Below are 17,111 nucleotides of genomic sequence, written 5' to 3'. Positions count from 1 at the left end.
ATTGACAATTCATGTATTCATCCTTCAATAAATGCATATGTTTGTGTGAAGAAGCCATGGAGTCACAGAGGGGAAAAAAAGACAAAGTCCTGCCCTGGAGAGAATTAAGTTAGCACAAAAGAGAATCACATAAAGAACTAATTACTACCACCACTATTATTGATGACTGTTCTATAAAGTAAAACCAATGCAATAAAGCAGGAAAAATATTGAAAATGGAGATAACACTGTTACCTATGACATGTTAAATTTTCTTTGTTTTTTGAAACATGGCAATAAAAACATAAGCCCTAATGAGGGTTCAACAAGGTAATCAAATACAAAATATGCAAAAATGTAGAGCTATCCACATACCACAAATAATCAGTAAAATTATATGAAGGAGTATGTTTTTCTTTTCTAAGTACAGAGATATAACTACAAAATTTTCATAAGAAACAGAAAGGAATACTTGAATGAAAGGGTAATTAAATTCTAAAAAAAACTATTGTCCTACATGGACTGAAAAGATATCAATTCTTTTGAGACAACTTAGTTATTTTGAATTTCAATCAAAATGCAAAAGAGTTATTGTTAAAAATTCAAAAGAGAATTTAGAAATATTGAAAACAAAAAAGCAAAAACAAAAATTTTAAGTATAATTAGGATTATGAAACATTTAATATTAAACATATTAGAAAGCCATATAATTAAAACAACATGGGATTAGCAAAGAAGTAGACAGAAAAAGCAATGAAAATATAGTAAGAATATTGATGATAGTTATAATAACAGCCAACATTTGAGTGCTCACTATATGCCTAGTGTTTTAGATTTAGAGTTATCAACAAATTTATCATCTGGATACAGATTCATTTATAATTAATTAACAGTAACATAAGCAGAATAATTTTCTTCATAGATGTTCCTATAGTGGAATAAGTCTCTTGGTTTTAACGCTGTCTTTTACCACATCACCAATAAATTAGGAAAATGTTGGTCCTTATACTTTTATTAATTTCCTAACACTGCCTGCAATAGTCTTCAAAGTTGTATTTTATGATTCATAAGTACAAATTTCTGATACCCTCACATGTCAGTATCTCTGGTCCCTAATATTAAGAAAATACACATTCTACAGGCACTAAACTACCTGTTAGCTACAGCAAATTCCACTAAATTGAGGATATTCTCAATATTATTATTTTGAATTGCAATATGTAAATATTTTAGACCAAATATTTTCACAAGGCATCTTTTTAGCTCCATTCTGAGTACCTCTCTTTGACAAATATTTTTTACAAAACTTATTAAATAAATAAATTTGCTTTACGATTCCTTGGAATGTTTGACCAACTATAGATACTGTAAAATTGCAAGCCTTACCAATTTCACTTCATGTCTGTATAGAATTCACATTTGATTTAAAACAGAAGCTTCAGCTCCCACTGGTGAAATATTACAAAGTTTAGTTATAGAATTTTAAAATGAAAACTTGATCACTTTTTGAGCTCTTATTATCTAATTTGTTCAGTTATTCCCTTGCAACTGCAAGGATAAAAATTATGTTGTTCTATTTGCAATTATTTTTCCCAGTAACTAATTTGCTAGTAATTTCCCTCCAAAAATGTTGTGTGTATGTATACTCCATTCTTTGAGTTACTAATATATCCAATTGATTTTAAACAAAATGCAACCAAAAGTTAGAGGACTCATTTATAAAAGTTTACCACCATCACAGAACACTCATACAGATTTACAAAATAGTTCCTCTAAGTTTCAAACAATTCTAAAATCTAATTGACAGCTGAAATATTTGTATCCAACAACAGCCTCAATTCAAAAATTTTGTATCTTGGTTACCTGTGTATATGAAAATATTTCCAAATGTAGGTATTCATACCTTCTATTCAAGTGATATATATTTCAAATTGGACACAATTATGAAATATGAGTTTACCACAAACACTTCCAAGTACATATCTGTTCCACAAATTCATCTAGTAAAAATGGTTTTACCTCCATATGTTCTCCACCAAAACTGATACTTACATCATCTTGACAAAAACAATAAATTATCTTCCATGTTAAATTCTTTAACAGAATGTATATCATCCATAATGATGTTGAATGTTTTACCTTCAACAGAATGAAATTCCAAGAGCCTTACTTTGATTCCTTAAGTTGGACAGGGGGAAAAAATCTAATTATTATGAAAATTATCCTAATTGACTTTCTATTTTCCAATGACAATGATATGAGACTACTATCATATACTGTTTATAATGCAGTTATGTACACACTACAACAATATTAGCAGTTATCAATTCACTTCTTGTACATGCTAAAGAAAACCTGGACTCTGATGTGAGTGAAACTAATTTAGAAAAATACTCATTTGATCTAAATGAAAAGTCATGCTTCACAGAGTGAAATATAAATACACATTCTGCAGCTGTATGTGGATACAGTCTTCTTAAAATAATTACTAACTTTGAAAAATATGCAGTATTTCTTCAGAAATACTGACCCCCACACCCCCAATGCATGATAAAAGTCAAAAACATTTTATGAAAGTAAATGCTCACAGTCAACATTCTTGAAAACAGAAAAACAGTCACATTCTATTTCATTAAACAAGTTCTATTTTTTTAAAGCTCTCTGTTGCCAAAAGTACTTATTACAAAATACATTTTTAAAAATTTACTACATATTAAAAAAGAAATAATTGTAGATTTATACCATTCAATAAATGAAAAACCCATGGAACCTACTGTTGCAAAAAAAGAGCATTCAGACTACTTCACTACACTCTGCAGCATGACTCCTCAGGCTCTATTTCTCATGTATTTCATGTAAACTAACCTGAAATATCCTATGTTTCCCCTGACCCCAACTAGGTGGAGTTACAGGTCCCTAACCACCCACCCCAGAGCACACATTTCTTGAAAGAGAGATGTTAATATGATGGTGGACCTAGAAATGGTTAGGAGAAAAGAAAACAGATCATTTCTGGTTATCTTTCACAGGTAACTAGACAAGCATCTCACACATTATAAGGTAAGATCACACAGAGGCACAAAAAATATGTAAAAGTACAGGCCTCCTTATAACAATACTTTGTTATAAAAATGAAAAATCTGAGACAAATGCTAAGCTAGAAAGGATTCTTGAACAACAGGTGTAAAACTAGGGCTGTCCCTAACAAACTGATATAAATGGTCACCATTTCATATAATTATCTTATTTACCCCATTTACTAGCATATCCCCATTGGATAGTACCATTATTGCCCTCATTTTCAGATGAGAAAACCACAGCTTAGAGTTGTACGCTAACTTGTCCAAGGCCATAAACCTTATATTAGGGGAACCCAATAACCAGAATCCAAAGACGTAACTACTATATAATACTGTTTTTCTACAAAACAGAATAGGAAGCACAGAAACAAACTTTATTTTAGATTAAGATTTAGCATACACTAGAACAGTGTAAATCAATAATGTGTAGGTATTATTCAATAAATAATCCTGGAACCGTAACTGTATTTTTTAACAATCAAACCAAACCCCTGCCTCACACTACACTGGAATAAAGTTAAGACAGATTGAGAGTTAAACACTTTTTAGAAAAGAAGAGAAAAAGGAAAAAGAAGAGGAGAAAGAAGAGAAGAATGAAACAGAAAAAGCCATAAAGCAGCTATAAGGAAAAAAATGTGTTGGATGGAGGAATCTAAGTTTTAGAGAAAAGTCAGAAAGCATAAATGAAAAGATGAAGAACATAAAGATGGGATTAATCCCCCCCAAAATACTTTATATAGAATATTTAAAAGGAAAAAAACTTGGAAAAATATTAAAACCCATAATGCAAAAAGATATCTTCTTTGTCAATGATAACAATACAAACAGCATATTTTTTAACTCGGTATATAATACAAATAGGTAAATCACAGAAGTGCTATAAACAGCCAAAACACAGAGGTTGTGAAAAGTACCATCTTATTAGTTTTGAAAGAATAGCATATTAGCAGAATTCTACAGCATCTTTTGCCTAGAAAACCAACTGTCAGTAACAAAAAGGGTGGAGGGTTATTCAGTGTTGGCCCTGGTACAATGAGGTAGAAACTGTCATAGCTTTTTATGTCAAACAAGTTGGTGTCGCAGCCAACAGAATGTTACTGTTCACCATCCTTGAATCCAGTAAATCTACTTACAGAATTTATCCAAAGGAAATAATGAGAGATGCAAATAAATTTATGTACTAGAATGTTCACTGCAGCATTATTTACAGTACCAAAAGCCTGGAAACAATGTAAACATTCAACAAAAAGAGAATGGTTAATCATGGCACAATGCAAATAGAATAGAATTGCAGCTATCTTTAAAAGTCATGCTTACAGAGAATATTTAATGATACCAAAAAAAAAAAAAAAAAGTCAGTGATACGTTAAACAAAAATATGCAGCAAATGAAACCGCTTAATCTCACCTGCATGAGTTTGTCCATACAAACGGAAAAAAGATTAGGCTTAAATATACTAAAAATGTTCATATAAACTTTTTTTAAGAAACATTTCTCACTGGATCTCAATATAAAATGGTCCTTTTTTTATATTTACATAACTGATTTGTTTATACTCTATGCATTTTTTAAGATTTGTTTTTTATTGAGGAACCACTGGTTACAAAATTGTATGTTTCATATGAATGAAATTGTTTCTCTTTCTGTAAACCCTAATGTGGTCCCACCACGAAAAATTTAGTTTCCATCTGTCACTGTACAGTTGATCCTCTTACTCATTTTGCCTACCCACCAGCCCCTTCCTTTCTGGTAACCACTACTCTATTCTCTGTATCTACGTGTTCCTTTTTGTTTCATTTGATTCATTCGTTCATTTTGTTTTTCTCAACTGCTTTTTACTCCACATATGAGTGAAATCATACAGTATTTGTCTTTCTCTGTTTGACTTATTTCACTTAGCATAATATCCTCAAGGTTCACCCACACTGTCACAAATGGCAAGATTTCATACTTTTTATGGCTGAGTAATATTCCATTGTATATACATACCACATCTTCTTTATCCATTCATCCACTGATGGGCACTTACGTTGTTTCCATATCTTGGCTATTTAAACTCTTTTCTTATGGGTGGGGACTATATCAAGTAGTTTCAGAAAATCACAATTCCCAAAGTTGGACATATCACAAACCTATCTTTCTGAACAAAAAACTGGAAAACTACTGGCTTAATACATGGATGAGAGAGGAAAAATTAGAATTAGTAAGATGTATGTTTGGGGGAAAAATAACTAAATGCTGGCATGCCTCCATATTTTCTTCTACATCTCAAATGATCAACTTATAACTTCCCCTGAAAAAAAATATGATTATTAAAAAGTCCAGTGCATCCCCAAATTATTGCACATGGCACAAAATATCAGTCCTAGTCTTATAGTTCTTAAAGCTATGAAAAAAGCTGTGAGCCAAAAGGTAACAAAAAAAAAAGAAGGAAATCCTTCTGCTTGGCTGTGAGATATACAGTAGGAAGGCAGCTCTGAGGCTGATCAGTCACTTTCAACTGCCCATCCCACCTCCATGGAAGAGTGAGAAGAGGAGGAGAAAGTTGTTTCTTAAAGTTTGAGATTGGTTTCTGCTCCAAGTCCTCCCACTATACCTTGTTACCAAAGAGCCACCATCACCATGTACTGTGACTAAGAATCTGACTCCCTCACACAGTAAGCTTCTGTAATAAAGACCATGTTTGTCATCCTTTTATCTTCCATCTGGAGAAGAACTTGGCTCATACCACCAGGTATGATACTTGAAGCATGTCATTAAAACCCACCCAGGCTCAGTTTTCTAATTTCAGAAATAAGATGGTTAATCATAAAGACAAAATTAATAAGGGTTGGGGAGAATGTGGAGAAATTACAATCCATATACATTGCCAGTGGGAATGTAAAGTGGTGAGGCTGCTTTGGAAAAGTTTTGCAATTCCTCAAAAGGTAAAACAAAGAAGGTACCATATGATCCAGCAATTCCACACCTAGGTATATCCCCAAAAGAATTAAAAACATATGTCAACACAAAAACTTGTATATGAATGTTCACAGTACTCCTAATCATAAAAGCCAAAAGTGAAACAAGTCAAGTGTTCATAAATGGATGAATGAATAAACAAAATGTGGTATATCTATATAATGGAATATTGCTCTGCCACGAAAAAGAATGACTTATGAATCCATGCTACAACACAGATAAATCTTAAGAAACATGCTGAGCGAAAGAAGCCAGATGCAAAAGGCTATGTACTATATCTCATCTATATGAAATGTCCAGAACAGACAAAATTATAGACATAAAAAATAGATTAGTACTTGCCCAGTGCTGAGCGGATTAGGAGTAAATAGTGGGAGGGGTGTGAATGATAAAGGATATAGGATTTCTTCTGTAGGAGGTGAAAATGTTCTAAAACTGACTGTGGTAAAAGTTAAATTATATCTCAGTAAACTTGTTACAAAAAAAAAAAAAAGTCATTTGACCCAGATGGTAGCCAGAGTTCCTCCCCAACCTGTAACTCAGTTTTCTCACTTATGAAATGGAGATGAAAGTAACTTCCTCATAAGGTTACTGTGAGGACAGAATGAATTACACGTGTAAAGCATTACAACAGTGCCTGCACAAACTAAGCACTGTAAATGCTCTGGCTGTTGGTGGGCTCACATTTGTTGACTAACCCCTTACATGTGGTCCCAGACACACTCAATGCAAATCAAATTCTAATCCATGAAAGTCATCAACATCCAGCACCAGTATATGCATTGGGGAGTGTTTTCATTCACCATCCCACAAACCTAGGAAATCACAAAGCTATATTCCCTCATCAGTTTCACTTTTTCTTTTTCCAAGAGGGTGGAGAAAGAAAGAATGAAAATGCAAATAAGTTACGGCAAGTAGCAATAAACGTTTTTCATCCTCCACTTGCAAAGCCAAGGCCTGATACCCAACTGCTACAAACTACTTCCATGTGTCTCCATCCGAGGTGAAAAGGAACGGGGGCCAAATGTTCAGGCCTGATGATAGGAGTTTGGGTTTAAAACCAAGACTCTTCAACCAAGTCTCAGTTTTGGGTGTCTGCCCCCAAGCTGTCGAGAAATGGAAGCATTTGAAAGAGTTCTACATGAGTCCTCTCAATGTTTGTTTCTGCCTGGAGAGGGAAGGGGTAATAATCATCATTATGGCCATAATCAGGACAACCACAGTAGCTCCTAAGATTTATGGAAGGCTCCCCATCTTCTAGACTCCCTGCCCTGTTCTAAGTGAATTACATACATTAACTTATCTAATTCTCACCACCAGCCTTATGTGGTAGGTACTATCATACCATTTTGTGGGTAAGAAATTGAACCACAGAAATGTTTAACAACTTGTCCAAGGTCACATGGCTTGTAAGGGGCAAGGCTGGGGATTTGAACCAGGCTGTCTGATTCCATATGTGCTGTGCTACGTATTGGGGTAGCTTCTCTACTAGGCACAATGAAACTGCTACCTCTGGATGTTAGGATAATAAGGGCCATCATTATCTATCCTTTATTGTAGGTTTCAGATGTGCCAGACATTGGGCATTATGTGAATTATCATAACAGAACCTTAACTGGTTCATATTATCATCACCAAACCCTTGTACCTAAGTGCCAACTGAGGCCAAGATATCTACCCAAGACCACACTGAGACTCAGTCCCATTCTGTCTGGTTCAGAGACCAAGCATGTCAATAATGGAATAATTTGGCTTTTCTATTGGTGGAGTTGGGTCTTCCTCAAATAGGAAGTTGAACAATGACTTAGGGCCCCACAGATGCATGATCTGGCCCTTCTGGACACATTTCTTTACCTTTATTTCTCCTCTTATTTGGTGTTGCCTCTCAACCAGGTGGCCCCCCCTGCCCCAGCCCAGCCCAGCCCAGCCCAGCCCATCCCTTCCTTTAGGAGAAATGGAAAGAGAAGAATTGTTTCCCTCTGGTAAATGCCTTTTTCTGGAAAATATGGGATATGAGCTGAGTGAGGTTGGGGAAATGAATGAAGCAGACAGGCTGGCTGTGCGAGATGAGGTGGGAACAAACCAGGGAGAATTGTACACACGTGTATGTGTGTGTGTGTGCACACGCGTGCGTGCACACGTGAGACTGTGGCGAGAGTGGCTTTGAAGAATCAAGCTAAACAAGAAGAAACAAAGTTCCAAGCAAGTGGAGGACTCCGGGAGGGCGCTAACAGCTCTGGCTGTTCCACAGGATTAGAGAATTTATTGGAGATGCCACCTTACCAAAAGCAGGAAATGGATGGGCATCTCACACATAGTACATGGCGGCCCACTTCTGGGTTCAGCAAAGAGCTACATGTGGAATGGCTCCTCCAGAATGATGGGCCATGCCAGGCAAGTTTTATTTAATTTAATGCATGTCTAAGGGCTCACTACATGCAAAGATGAGCATTTGGCCAAAGACAGACACCTTCACTACCAGACAGGTAAGGCAGCCATGGTCTCTCCCTAAACCCTCCAGGACAAAGATCCAAATTAAGCCTTAAAGGCAACACTTTCTTTAGATACAACCATTGGGCTATCCAAATACTTAAACGTTTGGAACGCGTTTGGTATTTTAGCCATGGGTCTTCAATTTTCAAAATTTTCCCCCACATATCAAAATGTGGGGCAATATGTAATGTAGTCTCAAGCTCAGAGTAGACTTCTTAACTCCAGAGACATGGTGCCAGTTCATTTATGAAAGCCACCTTCCCCGCTCCCAAGAGGTAGAGCCTCAAAGACAACGTGCCTTGCCAAAGGACAAAATGGCAACTGCGATCTTGTGCCTCTGGGCAAGTGGAGCTGTGTTTAACATCGTCTTGGAGAATGAGGGCTCTCCTCTCCCTCACCCTTCCTATGGAGCCGGGCAAGTTGGTGCCAAGCTGCCGTGACTTCACTCTCTGTAATCCGCATGGCACGTGGAATACTCACAGCATGCCAGATTATTGGTAAGGTGATAACACTTGTACGTTATACCTGCTTGGCACGATTTGAATGAGGCTCCCTCGGGCCGCCTAAGGTTTCGCTTCCTGTTTTCTGCACCTGCACCAACTTCAGAAGCAAATAAAAACACCAGACGAAACCGTATTTTAGGAGCTTATTCAAAAGCCAAAAGACCAAACCAAAGCAATCAACACAAACCCCAAAACACAACAACAAGGTAATTAACCTGAGGTTCAAACTCGCTCCGTGTAGGTGAAGTATGCCTCCCTCCAGTTTCTGATGATCTTTGCCAAGTTCCCCATCTTTTATCCATCTAGCTACTCAATGTGACTTTTAAACAATAGATAGAATAATCATAATCATGAGAGCTAACACACATAAAGCTTCTTCCTATACTTGCCAGGCACTATCATCACCTTCTGCATGGTTTATCTCATTTAATCCACAGCACAAATGGATGAGGTCATTTCTATTATTGTGTCCTCTCATACACACATACACACCCACACCCACGCACACATTTATGAAAGATGAAGGTAAGTTAGAAAGGTTAATCGGCTTTAAGTCACCCAACAAGTGGTAAAAAGCCTCTTTAAACCCAAGTCTGCCAAACCCGAGTCCTTGCCCTTAACCACCAAGCCACAGTGTGACTGACACCCATACTGCGTTGATTGGGATTTGGGTACATCCTGAACCAGTGCCACATGACTAGACAGTGTCCTTACATTACTGAAACTCATCACTTGAGTTAAATGGCTTTTGCAGAGTTTTTTGTTTTTTTTTTAATTTATAAGCGAGGATTTATATTTCAGTAAACAGATCTACAGTCCTTTTGGGGAGTTAGTTCCATGCCATTTGGGGAAGACGAACATTGAAAAGAGGGAAAGAAAGAAATCAAATCCTCCACTAATGGGTGAGGGGCTGTGGACACCAATATCTCCGTCCCTCTGTCCCTGATGGAGCATTAGGAGGTAAGAAAATGGTAAGAAATGACAGCTTCAGGGACTTCAGCCTGCCATTCAACATCACTCAAAGGGCAGCTTTCCCTGATGATACCAAGAACATAGTAAGCATTAAAGCAATTCCCTATCAGTATCTATTTAACAGGAGCTTACTATTAAGATATTTTATATTGCTTTTCACCATTGTATAAAATTCATTGGGTTTAAGAGCCTTCCCCAAATACACATATTTGGGGTGAGGTGGGGGAGAGAGAAACTAAACAGACTCAATAAGAAATTCAAATCAAGAATCATTCAAGACGACACCTGCCTTCTGGCCTAATGGAAAAATCAATCTGTCAGATTTTAATTAAGTGCTCGGGCTAGAAAGGGCGGCTGCTGATACTTGGAGTACTACCTAGTAGAGTGCTGATAGTCAAAATGCAACTAAAAGCCGTATTTGTTACAGAAATGGTAACTATGTGCATAGATGACTCATTCACTTGCTTCTGGGCAGCCACGTATTTAGTAAATAAAAGGTGGAACGAGATGAATCTCATAAGCTTGTTGACAAAGACCTCCGTGAATAACAACTTTTGGAAGTCTAAATGATGCCATGTTAGAATATCTAACTGAAAGTGTGCAAAAATTAGCTGGGGGCAGAGGCCAGGGGATCAGGAAGTCAGGCCTTCTGGCCCAGTAGTAATGTTGCCTCAATAAATGAACAAATGAGTGAAAGGGTGAACAACTGAGGAATAAGTAAATAAATGAGTGAATGAACAAGGGAATAAATCAATGAATCCATGTGGCCCTTCCCTGACAGTCACTGAGATAACTGAATTTTCCACTCTATTTTACATAATCACTAAGAAATGCACCAAGACAAGAACACCCATGTCCCTGACTGACCACAACAGAGGGTTAAAAATTTTGATCAAGCCAGGCTTTGTACACTCAGCACAGGTGGGGCTCGATGCATGGGCAACAGTTCAGCTCCCGAGGTTCAAGCTCACCGTGGAGAATTAGTTGGCAAACGTGCGGTCCCTCTTCCCAACCTGCTAAGCGCTCAGCCGGTTCATCCTCCAACCGCCCCAGCAGAGGTGGGGGAAACAGAGACGTCGAAAACGGTGTGTGGATTACAAGTTAATAACTGGTTTGCAAACGGTGAGCTGTCTTGAGCAGCTCCGTCGGTCGCTCCCCTAGGAACTAAACACCAGACACCTTGCCAGGGAAAAATAATACAGACAGACTACGTAAACACATTCAAATCCCAAACCTGACCATAAAACCCTTGTGTAGTCTAACGTTTGACCTGACTAAAGTATCATTTCCAGTCCCTGTAGTGTGAAAATGAAGGTGGTTGTGAAAAAGCAATTCAACGGGCAATCAGGAAAATAGCTAGATAGGAAGGCTCTGAGGTCCACAGCCTGAGACTGTCAGAGGGACAGGGGCCCAACGGGGGACCACTCACGGGAACCTATTTTTCCTCCCTTTCTTCATTCTGTACCAGACCTGCGGGTGGGGAAGCCGACCCTCTTCCCTGCAGAAAAAGGCCCGAGTCCTCAAGTGCTTCTGAAAGAGCATCCTGTTGAAGGTGGCGGGCAGACACTGGTGGTTCCCTGCTTCTGGCCACCTTTAGCTTCCCCAAAAAGGCCATGGAGACCTGGAAAGCCCCTCCCCGAGCCTGGCCTCAGGGCCTTCCTAACAAACCCATCACCCCCTTCCCCAGAAAAACACGCACACATCTCCTCCTGGGCTCCCAGAAACAGCCTCCGTGTCGGCTCAGAAAACATCCTCCTGGCATTCACAGCCCCCTGAAACGGGCCACTGTGTCAGGAAGAGCCATTGTGCAGACGGAAGAGGGAAGGACAGGAGAGGCCGGTGGGGAGAGAAAAGGGGGGAAAGTCGGAGGGAGCAAGAAACTACAGGAGGTAAGTTCTTCTACCTTCCCAACTTTTGTTATCACACATTTTCAGGAGAAAGGACATGAACTGCCAAGACCAAGTTCTCATAAACCACAAAATCAGGTAACAGGAATCCTTGTTCATAATAAACCATCACCAACAACCAAGTGTTTACTATAAGCCATAAGCTCTGCTGAGTGCTTTTTGCATATATGTGCTTATTTATGCCTCCTGTCAACCGAAACACCAGCACAATCAGTGCCCCTGAGACCCACTGAGTACCAAAGAGTCATCCACTCGCTCAGGACACCAAAGCCACCGAGGACAGAGGATCAGTGTCTATTTCAGGCAAGAACAACACCATCATCAACAACAATACCCTGGCCTGAGGTAAAACACTCCAGAGCCATCCAATTATATTGAAATTCTAAAACCTGGTACTACCAAAAAAAAAATCCATCCTTCAAAACCTGTTGAACTCTAACCACTTTAGAGAAATTCACTTAATCTTCCTCAGTAAGGAGGTCCTGACCATCCAGTGCAGAGATACAACAGGCAACACAATGACTTGTGCATTTTGTGTGGCTTGGGCCAACCCCATCTCCTTGACACAGGGCCTGATTAGCTGCAATTCCTGAAGGCAGCCAATCAGCCAGCACCCGCACCCCTCCAGACAGAACCTGTGTGTTTAATAATGAACACTTTGGGATAAACGAAGGAAAAGAGCAAAAACTTTTTCCTGAGGCTGCCTTCAGATTTCAGGTCCAGCAGGCCTTTCCGGGGATGAAACCCAAGGCACATGACAATGAAGAGGAATGAAGGTGACAGGGACAGAAAGTATAGTCAAAGCGGCAAGACCTCAAGCAAAAGTCTAGGGAAAGAAGGAAAAGAAAATGTCAGCGTGGACAGAACTGGTTTCCCTCAGGGAACCTTGCAAAAGGCTTGCAGAGGACACCTAGTCCAGAGGAGGACCGATGCTTTGCGTTCACTGGATCAGAGAACCCAAGAAGAGAAGGTGCTTTGAAAGGAATCTGCAGCCCAGTCTGGACTCAGTGATAGATAGAAAGGCGAGATGGTTGAGTGAGCAGCATAAGAGGGCCTCCGCCTGCTATGCCCATCCCAGCCCTTCCCCCTGTGCAGCAGGAGAGGAAACCCTGGTGCAGGACAGCAAAGCCTTTCAAGACAGCATATGAACCCCAAGCAGGGCCAGTTTCATGGGGGTGTGACCTGTGCGGTCACACCTGGCCCCCTGCTCCGAAGGGCCCGGGCTTGGCTTCATGTTCTCCTGTTACCATCCCGAAACTCTTAATATTTCACAAGGAACCCCACGTTTGAATTTTACACGGGGCCCCACAGATCGTGCAGCTGGCCCACTCCCACTTTTGGCTGCTTCTTTCCATTCTCAAAAGCCTCATGTGACTGGGATTTTACTCCTACTTGTTTACAGAAAACATGTTTCAGGGGCTATTTACACTCTAGGTAACCTGGCGGGGCTGCTGTCCATTCTCAAAAGTTGGTATTTAATACACAGAGCAAGTATGTCTTCACCTCACCCCAAATCTATGCTCCAACCTGCACACCAGAAAGTGCTCAGTATGACTGTCAAGGCCCATGGAAAAGCAAAAATGTCCCTGGTGGGTTTAGTGGAGAAATGATGGGACCTGTGCATCTCCAACAATGAGGGGTTTAGAAATCTGAACCACTCACTAAAACTCAATTCCAGATCCTCCATCTTACTGTGCTTCATTTACAATACAATATACACCTCCCACACAGGCACATACACAAGTACTCACACACACAGGCATAACACATGTATCCAGGGGGAAATCTTGCAGGCCCAGAGGCCTCTCACATCCTTGGTCCCATATATGTTACAAACATCAGAGACACGGGTTGGTCCTGACGCTGCTGTCCTCAAACAGGGTTTTTCTGCAGAGGAAGGAAATATAAACGTAAATTCTGGAAGACCATGTACAGGCACACCTCAAAGACACTGTGGGGTCAGTTCCAGACCACTGAAATAAAGCGACTGTCACAATAAAGCGAGTCACATAAATTTTTCAGTTTCCCAGGCCATATCAAGGTGATATCTACAGTAGACCATAGCATAGTGCACGACAGAATTACGTCTAAAAAACAAGGCACATGCCTTAATTTTAAAATGGTCGTGCCAAAAATGCTAACTCACTGAGCCTTCAGTGAGTCATCATCTTTTCACAATAGTCACATCAAAAATCACGGATCAAAAACCATCACAAATAAAATAATCACAGAAAGTTAGAAATACTGCGAGAATTACCAAAATGTGACAGAGGCAGAAAGAGAGCAAAAGGCTTTGGAAAAATGGTGCTGAGGGACTTGCTCGACGCAGCATTGCCACAAACCTGCAATCTGTAAAAATGCAGTATTCATGTAGCACAATATGCCTAGAGTTATCAACAACTTTATGGAACACTATTTACGATGCCCCAAAATATTCCTGATATATATAGTGTGCAATAAAAGCATGTAAAAAGGTATATGGAACATGATCTGTATATTTTGGTTTCTTTAGTATAAACACACACACACACACACACACACACTTAGATATATATGCCAGTGGAGCTATCTACACACACACGTGTATGGAGACAGAGATGCAGGTATGGATATTATAGTGAGGAACAAGGCTGGATTTGATCCCAGCGCCTATCTTAGGAAAACTCACATCCCCTCTCTAAACCACAGCCTCCACATGGACAAAGGGGTGGTTAGGCTCAGACCATCACTGAAGTCCTCTGTAACGCTCACAAGTCCCCACTCTGGGGGTCCAGGCAGCCCAGGAAGTTCCTCCACTAATTCCCCAAGTCTCAAGAGCAAATTGGCCCCGCCTGCTTCCTTATTCTGACAATGCCTGTTTGGCACGAATGAGCAAAGGGAAAGAAAGACTGCATTTTTTTTAAGGCATGGATATGGATAGTGGTTATGGATATCTTATGGAACCCAGAGATAATTTTTTTTATGAAGATTCTTATTTTTCTAGAGCAGTTTAAGACAGAAGGTACAGAGATTTTCCATATACCCTCTGGCCACACACATGTATCCCGCCTCCCCCAGCAGAGTGGGACACTTGTTACCACTGATGAATCTACACTGATGCATCATAATCACCCGAAGCCCACAGTTTACATTACATTATTATGGTTCACTCGTGGTTCTGTACATTCTATGGGTTTGGACAAATGTACACTGACATGCACCCACTCTTATGGTATTAGAGTATTTTCACTGCCCTAAAAATCCTCTGTGCTCTTGTCTATTTGTCTCTTCCTCCCTCCACCCCAGCAACCACTGATCTTTTTACTGTCTCCACAGTTTCGCCTTTTCCAAAATGTCATATAGTTGGAATCACACAGTAAGTAGCCTTTTCATATTGGCTTATTTCACTTAGGAATATGCATTTAAAGTTCCTCTGTGTCTTTTCATGGCTTAACAGCTCATTTCTTTTTAGTGCTGAATAATACTCCATTGTCTGGATGTACCACAGTTACTATTTACCCATCCTCATGCTGCACGATACGTGGGTTGCTTCCAAGTTTTGGCAATTATGAACCAAACTGCTGTAAACGTTCAAGCACAGGTTTCTGAGTGGACATATGTTTTCAACTGCTTTGAATAAATACTAAGGAGTGTGACTGTTGGACTGTATGGTGGGAGTATGTTTAGTTTTATAAGAAACCACCAAACCATCTTTCAAGGTGGCTGTTCTATTTTGCATTCCCACCAGCAATGAATGAGAGTTTATTTTCTAAAGCATTATTCTGAGGTATGCCTTGCAAGACTCCCCCTAGTCCAAAGACTAAGAATCTCTTCCACGGCACAGTGGAAGTTCAAGGGGAACATTCCATCCTTTTCAGCCTCTGCTCAGCCCCCTAAGACACGGTACATGGTTGGGCTCCTCGGGTTTTCCCCATTCCAAAGGAGAAGCTAAGCAGTGAGCCAGGCTCTGTGACCACCCAGGATCTGAACAGGTGTTCAAAAATACAGAGGGATCCGGCATAATTAAGAGCATTAAGCAATCATCTCAGCCTAAGGAGGCAGCTGAAGCAAAAAAGAGCAGAGTTTGGGCGGCACTTTGGGAAATAAATTCCACAGCCTTTCACCAAGTTGAAATCTTGGCTTTGGACACACATAAAAATGAGCCTGGACTGATCTGAGCTCCCACTGGACATCTGCCAGATCACAAAAGTTGACCCAGTTGGCCAGCCTTTCCACAGAGAAGGCCACCGCTGGAAAGGGCAGATGGCATGGCTGGGAAGAACCGCCATGGATGCGCAGGACAGCAGGCAGGAAGCTGCAGAACACGGCCAGGGTGGCGGCCTTTGCTATCAAGAGGACCATTTTCACAATGCACTTTTTAAAAAAATAACATCACAGCGGCCTTCGATCTGATTTTCTTCTTTTACAGACTTCAATCATCCTTTCTTTACGTCCTATAAAACACAGCTAATTACTCTTCTATTTTCTGTCTTATCACTCGGTACTGCTGCACGGTAGTAAAACAACTGCGGACTCTAACCAGGGAGGAATGTCTTCTGGGGAGAACTGCGTTAGAAACCCCTTTGCAACAAAGAAGGGAGCGCCAGTGTTTTCCCACACGGTTTCAGGAACTCAGAAAAAGATGCTAAGTTACAAGTATGACTTCTCCTTAAATAAATCATTACCAAGTATAACTTTATTTGTTATGAGAAACTCCAAAAAAAATTTTTTTAAACGAAGGCCATTGTTTAATGGCTAACACTGACTCTAATGGTCCCTGTTCAACACACACCCGTCTTTTAAAAAGAACGTTGTCCAAACATTCCCCCTTTGTTATAGTTTTCTCCATTCTTGAGGGAAACACTATCTACCTTTACACTCATTTTGTTTAACGTCCTCGGTCATTTATGTCATTTGCTGAGTATCTGATATTCCTAATAAAACGTCAGTACAAATATCCAAGTTGCCTAGGAAAAGGGAAAAAAAAAAGTTCTTCCAGCCTTCCCTGGCTGGTTAAGGTAAACATTTCTATGGCTCGAGTCAGCCAGCCACGCTGACACAAACGCCTTTTATCTTTCCTCTGAAATTACAAAAGATTATCATTTTACTCAGCAGTGAGCCTAACTAAATCGAAACTCTGTACACATCAGAATTAAATATGTTCTCTCTGCTGAAAATGAACAGTGTATTATTTATCACTAATATTTAATGACAAAAAAACCCTGATAACTCTCTCC

The 17,111-nt window shown here is 39.8% G+C and overlaps 1 protein-coding gene across 3 annotated transcripts in view; it reads right to left on the bottom strand.

Annotated features, from left to right (window-relative positions):
• Positions 1–13,755, bottom strand: part of FOXP1 (forkhead box P1) — a 549,899-nt gene extending 536,144 nt beyond the window's left edge. For all 3 annotated transcript variants that reach the window (XM_032458004.1, XM_014560759.2, XM_032458007.1), the window contains exon 1: positions 13,647–13,755. The gene's annotated coding sequence lies outside the window, so the exon portion shown is untranslated. The remainder of the gene's footprint in view (positions 1–13,646) is intronic.
• Between the last annotated feature and the right edge of the window lie 3,356 nt (positions 13,756–17,111).

Source organism: Camelus ferus, chromosome 17, assembly GCF_009834535.1.
Source record: "Camelus ferus isolate YT-003-E chromosome 17, BCGSAC_Cfer_1.0, whole genome shotgun sequence".
NCBI lineage: Eukaryota > Metazoa > Chordata > Mammalia > Artiodactyla > Camelidae > Camelus > Camelus ferus.
Note: the sequence above shows the minus strand (reverse complement) of the source record. Positions and strands in the feature narration are given on the sequence as shown.